Below are 17985 nucleotides of genomic sequence, written 5' to 3' on the forward strand. Positions count from 1 at the left end.
TTCTTATACCTCATAAATCAAGTATGTTAAAGTGCCCTTCAAAAAGCATTTTATTAATATTACCACAAATCATTAGGACTCTTTCTAGTCTAATTGTATTAATCAGATACAACTAGATAACATGTCTTTCAATAAATATTTACTGAGCTAGAGGCCCAGTGCACAAATTCGTGTATGGGTAGGGTCTAGTCGACCTGCCCGATCGGGGCTGATCAGGCCAGCTGGCCAGGGTGAGGGGATGCAAAAGGTTGGCTGGCTGGCCCCACCCCTGATCGGCTCCCTACCCCAATCACCTGCAGCCCCTTTCCCTGGCCAGTCCTGCACCCTGGTTGAACTCCTGGTCTAGGAGACAATTTGCATATTAGCCTTTTATTATATAGGATTAGAGCCTGGTGCACAAAATTCGTGCATGGGAGTGTGTGTCCCTCAGCCCAGCCTGCACCCTCTCCAAGCTGGGACTCCTCAAGGGATGTCTGACTGCCCTACTGGGATCTGGCCTAAACTGCAGTCAGACATTCCTCTCACAATCCAGGACTGCTGGCTCCCAACTGCTCGCCTGCTTGCCAGCTTAATCACCTCCTAACCACTTCTGCCTGCCAGCCTAATCACCCCCTAACCACTCCCCTGCTAGCCTAATTGATGCCTAACTGCTCCCCTGCCAGCCTGATTGCCCCTAAGTGCCCTCCCCTGCAGGCCTGGATTCCCCTCAACTGCCCTTCCCTGCAGGCCTGGTGCCCCCCAACTTCCCTCCTCTGCCGGCCTGATCACCCCTAACTGCCCTCCCCAATCAATGATTCTTTCTCATCGTTAATGTTTCTATCTCCCTTCCTCTCTGAAATCAATAAAATATATTATGTATGTACTAAAAATGTATATAATTGGGTAAGAAGGGGATTGTTTTATAAAACTTTTGTTTCTATTATCTATCTATCTGCAATGGATCCCCATGAAAAACGTGGGTCACAGTTCAAAAGGTTTCAAAACCCTGGTTTAGACGATGCATGCTTGCTTTTGTTGTGTTTTAACTCTATAAAGCACGTGCAGCCTCCTACATTTACATTTTCTCTCTTAAAAATATTTTTGACTCTGGAAAGCATTGAAGGGACCCACTCTCCTGTTTTCCTAGGCCCCAGAGCACACAGCGCAGGGCTCCTCTGTAGAGGACTGAGCTTGTTTGTGCAGTTCTTCTGCCTCCGGTCCTTCCCATGCACCTCATGGGGGGAGGGGGAGGAGGAACTCAGCGTGTTCACTTATGCAACAGGGTTCGTTACAGCACACCCTGCCCTCTAGTTCCTCCAAGGAAGCAGCCCATTGCTGGTTTCATGGGAGTTCACAAGTTTCCTCTGCCGCTGAGGCAGTAAGTCCAGGAGGAGGTGGGGCCCATTTGCACCCGCCCAGTGCCTGCCCACAGCAGGACCCTCTGCTCTCCTTGACTCCTCAGCCACTTTCCGGACTGTCCCTGCTTAGGGAGGGGGAGGAGCAGCCATACGTCAGAGTCAGCCTGCGCCAAGGAGGCATCACAGGAGGCGGGCTGGCACTGGGACAGCACGCTCAGAGAAAGGATGGGTCACCAAACACTGCCATTCTGATCCTTTCTGGAGGCAGAGGGACCAGGGACTCGAGTATCAAAAACGTTTACACTGGAGTCCTAGCTCTGCCCCTGACTTTTGGCTTCATTCTAGAAGAGTTCTGGGTCACATCAGAAAAAAAAAAAAAAAAAAAGAGAGAGAGATCCTCTTGTCCTCTGACCAAGAGCAGGGGCCTGTGGGTTTGAGGTTGGAAAGGCCCCGCGGGGCCGCTGAACAGCGCATCTCCCCGAGAGCCTTCCCGGATCAGATCGGCCCTGAGAACAGAGTTGGTTTTGCTCTACCTCTGCTCGCCTGAGAGCTTCTCCATTCTGTCCACCTCTGGGCTTGAAAAGGTGGTTAGATAAACTGCCACAGGAGACATCACCACGGGGCTGACAGGACTGTGGGGTCTGCAGGAATAAAGCACCCCTACCCACTCAGTGGCCCAGAAAGGAGGGTGCTGTGCGGACTACTGGTCAAGGGGCTGTGGGTAATGGCCCTCATGTTTCTTCTCTGCACATACCATTTCAACCCCCCGCACCAAAGCTCTTGCTGTGGGTGGGGTCACACAAGACCAGGGCTGACGTCAGCCCCAGCCAAGGATCCTCTGCAGCCCCGATGGGACCTGAGCATAGCCCAGAGGTGGGAAAACAGTTCCGGGTGCCCTTCTGGCCCTAGGTTTCTGTCTTTATCTGATAAAAATCTGAATTCTTCCCCATTCTGGCCTGTGGGGATCCCAGGTCATTGGTCTGGAGGTCCAAGGTGGCCTGTTGATCCCGGGTGAATCCTGTGTGGACCTGCCCAGGTGGCTGGGGAAGCAGAGCTCCCGGGAGCCCTCCGCAGGCTCCTGGGCCTCTCCCAGGAAGGGCCTACGCCGCCTGCAGGCCTCTCGGACGCCAATGAGGCCAGAGCTCGGAGAGGCCTGGCTGCCTGACACTCTCAGCAGCTGGGTTTTGAGAAATATTTTTCTTTATGAAAACAAGGTGACCGTTTCCCTCTCTCCTTCATCCCCCTCACTGAACTCTGCTAGACACTGAGTTACTTTGATTCCTTCACGCTCAAGACAAGTGATGCGAGCAGAGGGTACCGGGGACAGGTGTCTGCTCTCCTCCCCGGAACTGCCCAGAAAGCAGAGGCTCCGCGCTGCGAGCTCCACAGGGCAGGTACGTCCCCCTTCTCCGTGGCTGGGCTGTGGGTTGCCTGGAAGGAGGTGTCCATACACCGCTCACCCCTGTACGGCAAGGTTCCCCCGGTCCCACCAGCAAAGAAAGATCGTCCTGGGGTTCACCTGGGATTTAGTAAGAAAGGCATTTCTAGGATGGTGGATGCACTCCCAGGCAGGGGAGGGAGGGCTGGACTGACACTCGGCAGGCCTGAGCTCTTGTCTCAACCCTGTTACCAACAGCCACCGGCCTTGGGGAAGCCATCCGAAACTTCTCTGCGATTCTGATTCCTCACCTGGGACACGGAGGTCCGGCAAAACGGTCTCCATTTTCAACTTTGCTTCCCAGCTCCCGTGTTCCGGGGTTTTAGGAAAGGCTCTCCATGTAATCGCTGAGTAGTACAGTCTTTCCTCACTGGCTGAACGTAACTTACGTCGTTCATTTATTCTTGAGAACATAATGGGACACCAGTCACTGACACCAGTCTTAGGCGGAATCTGTGATACGCTAGGATATTCTTCTTCCTCCTTAGAGACCGCTGAGGTCTTAGGGGGTCAATGAGAACACATATCTGTGATGGGTGTCAGGGGTCAAAGTGGGTGGTTCAGACACAAAGATCAGGCCCTTCTGCTGGTGGGTCGGCCATTGGTGTTGGCCATCTCTGGGTGTCCTTTTTGCAGTGAGTTGGTGACCATAACCCAATCACACAGGGAAACAGAGGAACAGAAAGCCTAGGCTGCTCCCCAGAACTCTGTATCCGTGCCCAGCTATCTTAATTGGACGGAGGCGGGGACACCAGGGTTCCGAGGGGCCTCTGAGCCACCCACCCGGCTGGGACTGACTCTCTAATCTGGCAAGTTAGCTGCGTGAACTTGGGCAAGGAGACTAAGCCAAATTCCTCATCTCTACAATGAAGACATACAGCCTGCCTCATAGAGGTGGTATACGGATTCGGTGACTTAACTTAGAGCATTTAGAACATGGCCTGGTACACAGTAGGTGATCTATGTTAGATGATACTAATACTGTATTACTTCTCTAAAAAATGATTGCTGGAAATCTGAAGAGAAATACTTCATTCCTGACTTCTGTGTAAGCAGGAAGAGAACAGACATCTTCTTATTTCTGCTTCCTGGCGAGTTCTTCCTAAGGGCAGACCACAGCTTAGTCCCCCTCACCTCGTTTCCCTGCACTTCCAACTCCTCTGCCCTCTGGCCCAGCAACTTCCCTCAGCCAGGGAGCTCCTTACCCTGCGAGGAAGCTTAGGATCCAGTCCCTTCACCCCCGGCCTCCCCATCCCACTCCCCAGGACCACCCGATTCTTTCCCCTGCTGTCCCTGCTGACCATGCTCTCTCTCCACCACCAGGACCCTGCTCCCTGTTCCTCGCCCCCTCGTGTTGCTGGGGCCAGAGCGGAAGGGGAGTAGAGGGAACGTTTCTCCTGGGACTCTGTCCTCTCTTGGGTTTCTGGGTTGGAACTCAGAAGGCGTTTTCTCCTTATCTACAGACAGTGGGTGGGCTCTCTGGGACACCGTCCTAAGGTTCACCTCCCCAGGCAGACAGCATGTCTAACTTCTCTGTAAAGCAGGGAGTCCACAGGGGCACCATTTGCCAGTGTGTTGGTCCAGGACCTTTCTATGCACAGCTGGAGGCCCGTAATGTTAGTAGCAATCTCGGGAAGCAAGACCACTGCACAGTTTCTTGGATGCCACCCAACATGGTCTGCCTCTGAGCCAAAACAGCGATGTATGATTCCTCAGACCAGAAGTAAGAAATGCAAACAAGCGCCTCAACCAGCACCAGTCACCACCACCAAGCAGCAGTCTTGGTAGAACTCCCCGGGGAAAGCCCCCACTGGTGTTTTTATCCGCTCCCAGGAGTCAGCACCATCACCATCGAAGCATGCATTATGGTCACCTGCACGTGGTGCGTTGTCTGAGACGGCACACAGCACCACGGTGAGCAGTGACCGCTGCCTTCTAAGAAACTACAAAGGCCGATGGATATAAAGCTACAGCAATACATGTGTTTTCCCACTGGAGCCTGGAATTGGTACTTCCTGGTTATATCTGAAGAGCTCTTTAGGTGGGTTTAGCCAATGATGTACCTGTGCACGCCTGTGCTCGCACATGCTCCTGTGTGCGGTAGATGGTGAGGACAGGTGACTTGTGTTGTGAGCCCGTGTATGCTAATTCAGAATAAGGATGAGCATAATGGGTGTGTGTATACATACAGTAAAGTAGTGTGATTTTCACTGCATTTAAATAAAGCAAGGTCTGCAGACCGACCAGGACTCATCCAGCTCATATTCCACTCTCGCAAATAATGTCACAAAGAAAACCTCTGGGTAATAGTTAACATTCTCTCTTCTGCAAGCATACAGGGAGATGCAAATAAAAATGAACAACTGAATGAGTTTGCTGAAATGTAATTTCACATTTATATATTACACATAACACACAATACTGGTTTAGCTAAATGAGAAATGTGATAGACACATACTTCTCTCCCTTATTGACCAAATACCTAGTCAAACATGGGCACCATACGGTAACATCTCAGACTCATCATATTCCTGACTGGTAAGTTAAAAGGTTAACAGTTACCTTGTCTAGACAGCGCCTTATCCAGAGATGTTCCATCTGTCCCATCACTAGCCTCAATCTTCCCCCATTCTTACAGATATTTGCATACTGCCTATTGCTGTCAAGGTCATGTGACCACTAGGCTACAAAATTGGGATTAAAAATACAAGTGTTGCCGAAACCGGTTTGGCTCAGTGGATAGAGCGTCGGCCTGTGGACTGAAAGTTCCCGGATTCGATTCCGGACAAGGGCATGTACCTTGGTTCGGGCACATCCCCAGTAGGGGGTGTGCAAGAGGCAGCTGATCAATGATTCTCTCTCATCAATGTTTCTAACTCTCTATCCCTCTCTCTCCCTCTCTGTAAAAAATCAATAAAATATATTTTTAAAAAAATACAAGTGTTGAACTCCTGGTTTACTGCTCTTGCCACTTTACCACTCTACCGTCAGCAGATTCAATGCGAAAGGAATTCAGTAAATGGGCTAGTTGATATCAGGTCTTACCCCTCAAGGGAGTTAATTTTCAAAAGTCTACACTCTCTCTGAGGACTGATAGACATCCCAACCCAGGGCAGGGTCAACGTGAAGTCAGGGCAGAGGCATCAGCATGTAGGGCCCCAAGAAGACGTGTTTGCAAATTCCAGTGCCATTGCTATGGTAGGGCAGCAAGAGGGCAGCTGCCAATTCCCCCTGGCACCTTCCCTCACTGTGCTACTCACGGGACAAACCCTAAGGCAGCGCCCTACAAGGTTTACTCTACATCAGGCCAACTGGGCACCCGGAGCCCAATCCGCCTGATGACTCTGGCTAGTTGGGGCCGGTGGACTTCTGCCCTTGAGAATGACTTGTGTTAAGCAGTCGAGTCCAGGGTTCCTCAAGCCTGCGCCACACACGGAGACTTGAGGGCTAAAGACTTCCCTGCTCTCAGACCTGCCGTCTCAAGATTACCGCCAAGGAGCCAGATGGATGGGGTGCATTCTGTGAACTCATTCCCCTCTCACGGACCTTTGGGTTTTGCACATGAGCACATAACCAGGGGAATTCCTCTGGCTACATCAATCAGGGCTCTGGCCCCATCTCGCTGGGGAACTCGTGTCTTCTCTCTGATTTAGTGTGGCTCCCTCTGGTCACACAGGTCAGTCTGCTTGCCTTGTCTGTGACACTTTCCCAGCCCAGGGCCTTGGCGTGTCCCAGCCTGTGAGGTTTGGCAGAACGCACGCTCTTATCTGTCAGGGGACCCCGATCTGGACAGACCAGCCTCATTCAGGAGACCCAGCCTTCCGAGGAGGCAACTCTCCCGGGTTCTTTTCTGAACAAGATGTCCCTTTATGAAGCTCCTTAGCCTTTAAAGCACCAGCACTGATGGTGGCAGATATCAAGGACTCACAGGGTTCCTTAATTTTCAATCCCAACGTGTGCTGCCCAGATGCAATCTTTCTGCCATCTGTCAGGTCAGTTACAACGCGCTGTTATTATTCTGAGCTACACAATGTTGGCCCCCACCTACCCGAATGCAAGAAATTTGGCTGATTGATTTAGTCATTCTGTTCATTATAAACGAATCCAGTCGTACAGCTGTTTCTGATTAGCCAACGCACTCCTGGAGTTATATACAAATAATTTTATAATGAACTCAGCAACGGCAAGGACAGGAGAAATGGAATCTAGTCTCACCTCCCAGAAAAACAAGCGGAAGCAGCAGGGCAGGGGCTTTCAACAATGCTCCGGATTGGAATTCCTATCTGCTGTGATTCCTTTTTCCTCTGGACGTGATTCAGAATAACTTACACCTGATGCTCTCAAAGAACCTTTGTCTTCAGACTTTTGGATTCGAGAAGGATGCCTCACTAGCTTTGCAAGCTTAAAATGCCTTTACAATTTCCCATCTTCGCGTATTGTTTTTGTTTTTCCCATCAAAACATTTATATTTCTTGAGACCATTCCTTTTAGAAGGCAGACATTAAGATTGAGAGGTCCATATTTACCTTATTATAAATAGAAATAAAGTGTTTTGTTTAGTTTCGATGTAGAGTGATTAAGTTCAGTGAGCTTGGGCTCAACTTTTCTTCTCCAGTTCTATAAGAAATCCTATGCACATTAGAAAGCTGAGGAAAAGGCAGAGCATGAATAATTCAAATGAATGGTTTGAAAAAAAAAAAAAAAAGGTAAAGATAGTGACAAGTGCTCCCTAAAGAAATAAATCTGAAACAAAACAGGAAAAAGAGATTGGAAATTTAATACTGCTAAAATGAATTAAGCTGGCAAGAATATGGGAAAATATATAATTTCCTATCGTGTGAGTCAAATGAATAATAACTGTAACTTTTGGAAAGTAATACCACTTTGGGGATTCTGACAGAAGTGAAAGCTTCTGTATGTTAGCAGAGTCAAGCTCGCATACAAGGATATTCAGAGAACTGGTGCATTAGCACACAACTTGAGCCAATCTGATTAAGTAAGCAGCCATGACATAAGCGAGTTTTTAATTTGGAGAGGAAGTCTATAGCATTTTGTTATGTTGGAAAAAAATCTCCTGGATATCAAAAAGGTATCTGCATCCGGATGTTTATTGTAGCATTATTTAAAAGAGCCAAAATTTGGAAACAACCCAGGTGTCTATCAACAGATGAATGGATAAAGAAGACATGGTATAAATACACAATGAAATATTATTCCACCAAGAGAAAAAGGGAAATCCTGTCATTTGTGACAACGTGATGGATCTTGAGGGCGTTAAGCTAAGTGAAATAAATGAGACAGAAAAGGACAAGCACTGCATGATTTGACCCATATGTGGAGTCTTAAAAATCTCCCCTCGCAGAAACACAGTAAAATGGTGGTTACCAGAGGCTGGGAGGTGGGGAAATTGGGGAGATGATGGTTGAAGGGTACAGACGTGCATTTAGAAGACCCATTGAACTGCATTGTGATTATACCCTGTTTCCCCCAAAATAAGACAGTGTCTTACATTAATTTTTGCTCCCAAAGATGCGCTAGGTCTTATTTTCAGGGGATGTCTTATTTTTCCATGAAGAAGAATACGGTACACATTTATTGTTAAATGAAAATAAAGGAAATTGATTACCTGTATACGGTACGGTAGTACGGTAGTTGTCAACACAAACCAGACAAACTGTGAATCCTACAGTATTAAGAATTTACTCAGTTATTCAATGACAATCATGTCATCATCTTCTGGAACATCATCATAACAATCCAATTCCTGAATTTCCTGGTGAATTTCTTGTGACTCAATTTCTTTCAGAATCAGTGGACCAAATCTCTCATGTTTAGCCGGGGGGGGGGGGGGTGACAACTTATTTTCGGGGAGATGCCTTGTATTTCACTCAGAAGGAAACCTGTAAGAAGGTCTTATTTTTGGAGGATGTCTTATTTTTGGGGAAACACGGTAGTTAACAACACTGTATTATATTTATTATAATAAATGGAAACCTGTAAGAAGGTCTTATTTTCGGAGGATGTCTTATTTTCGGGGAAACACGGTAGTTAACAACACTGTATTATATTTACTATAATAAAATAAACACTGTATTATATTTATTATATTATCCTATATAATAAAAGCCTAATATGCAAATCAACTGAACGGCAGAATCAGCAGTCTATGGGGGGTGGGCTGGCAAGCTGGCAGTGCCAGGGCAGCCAAGGTGGGTGCCAGTGGGCAGAGGGAGAGGACAACGTGATGGGGGAGGGGGGAAGAGGGAGGCGACCAGCGATAGAAGAGCAATCGGGAGGCAGGGCTAGCCACTCACCACAGAGGGAGGCCAATGGAGCAGTGATGGCAGGCGGCAGTGGGGCCAGCTGCTCACTCGTTAGCACCATCCCCTGATCGGACCACAGGTAACCTCCCTCAGAGGGAGGCCAGATGGGGAGCGGGCCTAAGCAGTCAGTTGGACATCCCCCAAGGGCTCCTGGACTGCGAGAGGGCACAGGCCTGGCTGAGGACACCCCTACCCCTCGCTGAGTTCATAAATTTTCGTGCACGGAGCCTCTAGTATTATATACTTGAAAGTTGCTAAGAGACTCTATCCTAAATGTTCTCACCACAAAAAGGAATGATAATTATATGACATGAAAGGTGATAGCTTATGCTATGGTGGTAATCATATTGTAATATAGAAACATATCAAATCATCACAGACTGGCTGGTGTGGCTAAGTGGTTGAGCATTGACTGATGAACCAATTGGGTTATTTCTTAAATGCATAGCAACCTACTAGCATTCTGGTCCTACTAGGTACTATGAGGCATTGCTAAATAAATTGCTCTACTATTTTTTAAAAGGTTTTAGAGGCCTTCGACTACTTTGCCTTTTCTAGACCCTCAAAATTCAAATTAGAAACTTCAGTACCATAGGAAAGCTTGTCTTGGTGTTCCTCAGCCTGAGATCTGGGAAAGGCAACTAGAATAGTTCTCTTCTACTCTCCCTCCCCACACCCCTCTCAGTCCATCACTTCGGTCCTTCCTGGAGGTCCCTCCCCCAGCACTCACATGTGCTACTTCCCGGACCTGGGCCTGTTAACAGCCCATGTTTTCCCTCTTATATCTCAGACAGATCTGACTGTCTCCATCATTTAAATATCCATCCGCATAACACAAGACTGTTGTGGTTAAGACACTGAGCTCACAGTTTACATTCTCAGGGGGAAAAAATAGCTAAGTACATGTTTCCTCAAGATCTGCTCCAAGGTGCCCTGAACGTCTTCCTGTGGCCCCAAAGGTTGCGGGTTCGATTTCCAGTCAGGGCACTTGCCTGGGTTGTGGGCTCAATCCTTTGTAGGGGACGTGCAGGAGGCAGCAGATTGTTATTTCATTCTCACAAGTTTCACTCTCACAGCAGTGGTCGATGTTTCTCTCCCTCCCTCTTACTTCACCTCTCAAAAATCTATTTAAAATCGTTAAAAAGAAGGAAGGAAGGAAGGAAGGAAGGAAGGAAGGAAGGAAGGAAGGAAGGAAGGAAGGAAGGAAGGAAGGAAGGAAGGACAGACAAGATCTTCTCCAAGGTCTGAAGGTTCTCTGCTTTCAAAATTTATTCTGCTGGGGCTGGGGGTTGGGAGAGTCTCAGGGTTTCCTGAAATATTATTTGATAAAATGTTCAACACTTTAGCTTTGCATCACTCTAAGACAGGGGTCCTCAAACTTTTTAAAGTGGGGGCCAGATCACGGTCCCTCAGAGAGCTGGAGGGCCGGACTATATGAACTACTAATTCCTACTGTAACACCTCGGCTGCGCTCACTGCCCAAAAAACCTGGCGGGCCGGATCAGACTCCTCTGTGGGCCGCATGTGGCCCCCAGGCCGTAGTTTGAAGACCCCTGATGTACCAGAGTTCTCTCTTGGCCCCACCCAGCCCTAAATTCTTCAGTCCACAGATAAAAATCTCCTGCATATGTGTCTATAGAAAAAATGCTTGGGAGGTTTCAGAAACGGGCTGAGGAGACACACAAGTGTTGGAAAAACACGAAATTCAACCAACTGCTCATTTGGCCTGTGAATGCCAACAAAATGACTATATTTATTCTGTCACTGAATTGGTTGGTTGTTTGACTTGACTCAATGGATTGATTGTTTGGGCATCATTAGCAAGAGCTAACAGGTGAGCTGATGGTCACTGAGCTGGCAGTGCCAACTCTAACGGGTGACTATGAATAACTAATAATGCACCAGTCACACAGCTCCATCCCTACAGCAGAAGTGCTACAGCTGTTAAGAACACAGCAGCAGTATAGTAGCACTATGTTATAAGGTGTACACATTACATGCCTTTAAAGGAATCAAGTATGAGGATTTACTAGAAGAGGCAGGAACTGGCTCGTGGAGAAGAGAGCATTTTGGCTCTTGAAAAGAAATGTTTTTATAATACAATGTGAACCATGTTGAAATGAAGCTACTAAACTAGCGAAATGTGCAGGTGATTGTGCTTCTTGTTCATTTCACCTATATTCTCTATTTATCAAGTATTAGCCAAGTCTATTATTTGTCTTCTTAAAAAGTATTTGTGGCCCATGAAGAATCTATAGGATTCAACATCAAGCGAAAAGAAGTAGCTGTGCGGGGAGAACTGGCAATGCAAAAGCACACAGAAGGGGAGAGGAAAGAGCCCCCTGCGGGAAAAGGGGTGTGCAATGCCGCCAGAGGGGGAACGAAGGGTGAGGAGTGCAGAGTTTGGGACCAGACTGCCCCCCTGTCTGAATACTGGTTACCTCACTGGCTATGTGACCTTGGGCGAGTGAGCTCACTTCTCTTAGCCTCAGGTGCCATGTATATGAGCAGTACCTCTCACAGGGCTATGAGACCAAAAATGACTCAATTAAATGACAAACAGTAAGTGGTAATGTTAAAGGGGGGGCGGGGAGGGGGGGAGGAAGGAAAATAAGGCAAGTGAATAGGAAGGAAAGAGAGACTCTTTTAAAAGCTTGGCTTGGATCATAGTTTTGAAAATCCAATTCACTTAATTTAATATAACTAAGAGATAAAAGAAAATTAAAAAGAAGAAATTGAGTTACCCTGGAAAGGTGGCTTATTAGATGGGGAAAAAAATATATCCATAGTAAGCAATGCTAAAATGTTAAATTTGTACAACATGTTTTTACGAAATGAGCCTTGTTTATTGAAACTTCTAAACTAATGAAAATGGTAGGTAATCGTGTGGGCTATTTAAATTAGTTGTATTTTTCTTTTATTGAGTAGGAGCAAAGTCAATTTATAACTAATATGAAGACTAATAGCGAGCATGTTTCCGATCAATCAAAGTTCCCTGGCCATGAAAGAACACAAAGGCAGCGGGATGTCCATCCCACAGGCTCAGGTGCTACCCCTGTGACCAAAGCTGTCTGTGGGGGCAGGCAGTCCCACTGGCCACCCCATAGTGACAGGGACACTGCGTGTGGCCACAGTGTGGTACCCTGACACTTCCTGGTGCCGAAGGGCCAGGAAGGCAGCAGTCGCTGGTTCCCAGCCCTTCGTCTGCCCCGATGATCTCGGCAGAGTAGGCTGCCCTGGGGAAGCAGACACCGAGGGCCGGGAGCCCCAAGGACTGAGATTCTGTTCTGTGAGATTCCTTCCTCGGGGTTAAGAGAATACATGAGGTGACGGGTGTGAAGCTCTCAGTAGGCTACAGACAGCTAAGGGATTGTTGGAAACATTAATTTATATAAAAAGCAGTTCCTCTGTTGAGGCTCTTTTTGTACTTCTGTGTGGAAAGAGGAATCACAACACTGCCTCATACACGCGAACACTGATGCGAGCAATCACAACCCACAAATACCGACCGGCACCATCTGCTGCGTGTCCCACATCCATGCCTTCCTCCCACGCTTAGAACAAGGTAGGTTTTACAGGTAAAGAAGCAGAGGCTGCAGAACTTGTAAATGACAGCGGGTTGGGACCGCAGGGAAGCAAGGCCTGTCCGAATTCCTGGCCCGAACTTTAACATTTAGCAGCTCTGCCCTCGGCCTCACGTCAGCATCCCCAGGTGGGCTTTCAAAACCTAGATTCCTGGGCCTCACCCCCAGGAACAGAATCAAACTTTTATAAACTTCCAGGCACGCCCATGGCTAAGGACCAGCAGCGACTGGTTAAAGCGTGTGGGGCGGAATCACATTACTTAACTAACTGAAGGCATTCTGGGGGCTTCGGTGAGCCTAGAGTTTTTGTTCTTCCGAAGTACACAAGAGACGGAGTTCGTGATTTTGACAGATGTTGGGCCGGGCAGCACCAGGAGGCCCAGTGAGAAGTGTTCACTGGTCACAGGGAGGCCGGCCCCGAACTGCTCCTCAGCGGCCGCGGGGAAGGCGGAGCACGACGCACACTCTGCCTGGCGCGGAGCAGACACTTGATAAACGCTTGTTCAATGGACCAGCAAATGAGGGAAGGGCCCACCCCCTCCAGCTGGGTGTAATTGCACTCTCCTCTGCATTCCCCGTATTTGATCTGTACCGTTTGTTTTTTTAACCTTATTTACAACATTCTGTCGTGCATGCCTGCTGCTTGAAACCATGTCTCATTTCTACCAGAAGGTAAGCATGGGGGGGGGGGGGCAAACGTCACCTCTTTCTGAGCGAAGTGTCCCCCTTTACTCTTAGCACAGGGCACAGCAGGGCCCCCGGCAGGGGCCCTCGGTGCTGGATGAGTGTCTGGCTCGATGCCACCTGTGGCCTGGTTCACATGTGTGGGCAGCGGCTGTGAACGAGGAATAAGCATCCCACACCTTCCCACGCCACGGCGTAACTGTGGGTGCTGAGCCTCTGCATGGAGGTCCCTGGTGGGCAGGCTTCAGGAAGACCATGGCTCTGGGAGGTAAAACCCCAAATATCCGGTGCTTAACAGTGAAGACATTATAGCAACAGGTAACAGGTACTATGGTTTGATTTTGTTCTCCTGATGTGCACTGTAGGAAACATATATGTCTCTAAAAATTACAACCTGAAACATCCAAAGACAGTGACACAGACCCAGAAACCCACAAAAGAGGGTTCCTCCCCGGCTAGAGGACCAGAGGCAGAAAACCTAAAAGATGAGGCCAGACAACCTTCTCTTCGCTGCCCCCGTCCTGCTGTGTCTCCGTGCTAACACTGCCCGCTGTCTGGGTGGCTCCCTCCGGCCTGGGCTGTGCTGCCTTTGGCGGTTTCACACCCACTGCCACACTTGGTCCTCATATCTCAGGGTTTTTAGTAGCGTCTGCAGAGTGTACTCTGCATACTTCCACTCCACAGCTCAGAAAAGGGCGTCTGCAGAGGGCTGGGGATCTGGTTCCTGAAAAACTCAGCCTTGCGGGGATAACGGGCAGGTACAGATACACAGCAAAAGGAGAAGGCTGTGCCTTGAACACCGTGAAGATAAAAAATGCTGATGTGAGTTTCTTTTTTTTTTTTTTTTAATATTTTTGTTGATTTTAAAGAGAGAGAGGGGAAGGGAGAGGGAGAGAGAAACATTGATGTGATGTGAGGAACATTGATCCAATGCTTCCCACATGAACCCAGACCAGCGATGGAACCCGAAACCTGACCGGGGAATCCAGCTGGCTATCCTTCCGCGCAGGGGAGATTGCTCAAGCAACGGAACCACACCAGTCAGGGTGATGCAGGGTTCCTTCGCCTCGAGAAGTAAAAAAAATGTGATTTATAAAAACAGAAATGGAAAATTTCTCAAAATTATTTTAGTAATGATAGAAAAAGAGCATTTTTGAAAAGGAAAAATATGCCAATGCATCCAAACGAAACTACTGTTGCTTGACATTGCCTTTGGAAACCGGCAACAGAACACACACACACACACACACACACACACACACACACAACACCCGCCCCACTGCGCTCTGCCGGGGCCTCCCGGTTGCACCGCCTGGAGTCTGGGGTTACCTGGTGTCAGCAGTTGGGGGTGGGATCCAGGGACTATCCAGGGGACAACAGGGACACACAGTTTTCAGAAAAAAGGGACCAGGTCCGCCCAATCTGACAAGTGGAGAGGCTCCCTGGACAATTGAGGCAGTCTGAGGCCAGGAGCCCAGCCCGGGAGGACGGCTCCTCTGGGATTAGGCAGGACCAGGGATCTGGCCAGGTTGGGTTCCTCACACAGACACACCCTTTGTTCGTCCTAAACAGTTCGCTGTCTAAGCACCAGTTTAAGATCTGCCCCCCACCCCCACCCCACCCCACCCCCCTTACTCCCCTCCTCTCCCCAGCCCCACGACTTGGGCAGCTGGTTCTTCTTACACTTGCAACTTTCGTTAACTGTTCTTTTAAAATAAAAGAGAGACTTATTTTAATAGGAAAAAGTGGGGTGGGGGTGGGGAGACTGCAGTGCAGCTGTCGGGAAGTTCGGAGAGGGGCGGGAGGAAAGGCGCGGACCGGACCGGGTGCCCCAGGTCCGCACACACACTAACGCGCGCCCAGCACGGCTGCAGGGCGAGCATCGGCCGGGGCCGCCGCGGGAGGCCGGCGGGGAGGCCGGCGTGCGGGGCGGGCACGGCCCCCGGCGGCGGAAAAGGCGCGGCAGCTCCCTGGCACGCACTGCGCCCCGGGGTGCCCCCAGTCCCGTCGGCCGGGCTGGGGCACAGATGCGGCCCAGGCTCACTTCGCGGTTCACCACGGCGCCCACGGCCCCGAGTGCCCCCCGGCCGGCCGGGGTCCCCGGAGCCCAGGCAGGAGCGCGCCCGCGCCCGGAGTCCGGCTCTCCGTGGCCCCTTCCTTTCCCGCCCCGCCGGCCGGACGGGCAGGGCGCGCGGGCCGCGGGGCCGGGGACGCGCCCCTCCCGGGCTGTGCCCGCGCCCACCCCTCCCGCCGCCGCCCCGACGCCCCGACGCCCCCCGCCCGCGCCCCCCAGCGCCCAGCCGCGTCCCCGCCCTCAGTCCCCCCGGGGGTCCCGGGCAGCCGCGGGGTGTCCGCGGTCCCTCCCCGGAGACCCGGGACCTGGGCGCCCGAGGCGGCGGCCGCGCGCCCCTTACCGCGCAGCGTCTCCGGGCGGCTCCAGGGCGCCGCGGCGCGCCGGGCATTTTTCTGGGAAACTTCTCCCCCGTCTGCGGGGCAGGCTAAGCCGCGGGGCAGGAAAAGCGCTCGGCGCTGGGAGGCTGCGACCATCCGGGAACTTCCCGGCGATGTGAACCCTCCCCCCGGGCTCCCGGTCCCCCGCCCCGCCCCGCGGCCCCGCCGCATGTGGACGCGCCGCGAGGCCGCCGCTGGCCCTGGGCCTGTCCTCGGGGCGTCCCGCCAGCCCGCGCGGCTCCGAGGCGCAGCCCCGAGGGCCTCGGTCCCCCCGGAGCGGGGGGCGGGCGCGAGGGGGGTTAGAGTCCGGGAGGGGTGCGGGGGTCCAACCGCCTCCCCTGCGCAGTGGGGGACACTGCGGCTTTTGCAGAGGAGCTGGTAACTGGGAGGGGTGTCCAACCGAGGGCCCTTCCCCCAAAGATTGCACCCTTTCCAGCTTTCCGCGCCGGGGCTCCCCGGCCCCCCTTTATTACACACACACACACACACACACACACACACCCCGCTTCCCCGGGCGAAAGCTTTTTCCCATCGCCATCCCTTCTCAAAAGAGAGGGTCCGGCCTTGAGACACCTTAAATTCACATGGATTTTTTTTTTTTTAATGAATTTTAAAATGGAGTGGAACCCACTGTTAAACTTAAAAATTAAAAGACCAAAGTGAGAGGCAACGAGCATTTCTTTGAGAGCTCAAAGAACAGCACTTTGAGAAGCACTGATTCCGGTAGAAACATATCCAAATAGTGTTTCCCCTAGGGCCTAGGGGGTGGAGGCAAGGGGTTTTTATGAGAAAGGGAAGGGGAATAATGACCCGAATAGAAAGAACTTCTATTGGTGTTAACAAGTCAAGGAAAGAATTTCAGTAGATGCAAAGAGGCTTAGCTATTCTTTACACATGATGGTGCTAATTCTAAAGAATGGCTTTCATTTTCTGCTTTCCTGTTACCATGTTTTCCTGAAAATAAGACATCCTCCGAAAATAAGACGTAGCGCAATGAAAGATAAGACATCTCCTGAAAATAAGATCTAGCGCAACTTTAGGAGAAAAAAATTTCAAGGAAACGGGGTAGCTTTGCAAATAGCTTTGGAATAGAGTGTTGGTTTGACCTAAAGTTTATTTTGCCCAATTTAAACATTCCAAAGGTTTGAGACATAAGGCAGGTAAGGCAGTTCTGGGGTAGCAGTTTGGAGGTGGGTCCATTTATGTTACTTTTCACATTTCTCCTGTTTGATGATCTTCCTTTGAAAGCACCTCTCCAACCATTAGAAAGCAAACCCAATCCGTTATGAAAAGGACGGTATCATCTCATCGGCGCTCCATTGTTAGAAAGTCTCATTCCTGTTAGGTCGTGATTTGCGTCAGAGGGAAAGATCTTTCTTTACGAGCCGAGCCTGGGCCACATTTCAGCAACCAGAATGCCAGAACAGCCCTGGCTGTGGCTCAGCAGTCCTTACACCAAAAGTTTGAGGGTTCAGTTCCCTGTCAGGGCACATGAGCTTTATCATCATGAACTTTTAAGGACATAAATCTTCTGTAATTTCTAGAGGTTTCTCATATGACGTCCCAGAGGCCTCGGTAATCACCTGAAAACATTAAGCAACCATCATCTGGGCGGTGTCTTTATAGAGTCAAGCTATGCAAAACAAAGTTTTATAACAGCAAAATTTTCTATAATAGCAAACAAAGTGACAAGTCCAATTTGGAGATCTGAACCAGGAGGCAAGGCCTGCAGTCCGCCAGCTGAAGATATCAAAGAACGATGGCTACCAGTGGGCACTGTATTTAATCATTCAGTTTGTGCCCAGATCTTATCGAGTTCCATTTCTACTTCACCAGAGGTGTTTTATCCAAGTATAATAAATAAGTATTAACAGTAAAGCAAAACCCACCTTCTTTAGCTAGAATATGGTTGAGAGCAATTATGTTGTCTAATACAACTTGTCCAGGGAATGTAAGGATTTTTTTTTTCCTTGGGTGGCTATATTTTTGGTGGTAGATACAACAGTATTTTCTAAGGTTTTGATAAGTTCTTGATCACGTGTTTATTCACTGCAACACTGGCCCAAGGAAAAAGAATTCTTTGGAATCTGACCTTTGCAGGGGTTGGCATCACCAGGAATCGAACGCCCTTAACTATGTGTGCAACGAGTTGCATGTTTTGACCTATG

The 17985-nt window shown here is 49.7% G+C and overlaps 1 protein-coding gene across 2 annotated transcripts in view; it reads right to left on the reverse strand.

The window, feature by feature from the left end:
• WIPF1 (WAS/WASL interacting protein family member 1) overlaps window positions 1–15946 on the reverse strand; it is a 105054-nt gene extending 89108 nt beyond the window's left edge. For both annotated transcript variants that reach the window (XM_084892661.1, XM_084892662.1), the window contains exon 1: window positions 15781–15946. The gene's annotated coding sequence lies outside the window, so the exon portion shown is untranslated. The remainder of the gene's footprint in view (window positions 1–15780) is intronic.
• Window positions 15947–17985: the final 2039 nt, after the last annotated feature.

The sequence above is a fragment of the Pipistrellus hanaki genome (assembly GCF_964339955.1).
Source record: "Pipistrellus hanaki genome assembly, chromosome: 8".
Lineage (NCBI taxonomy): Eukaryota > Metazoa > Chordata > Mammalia > Chiroptera > Vespertilionidae > Pipistrellus > Pipistrellus hanaki.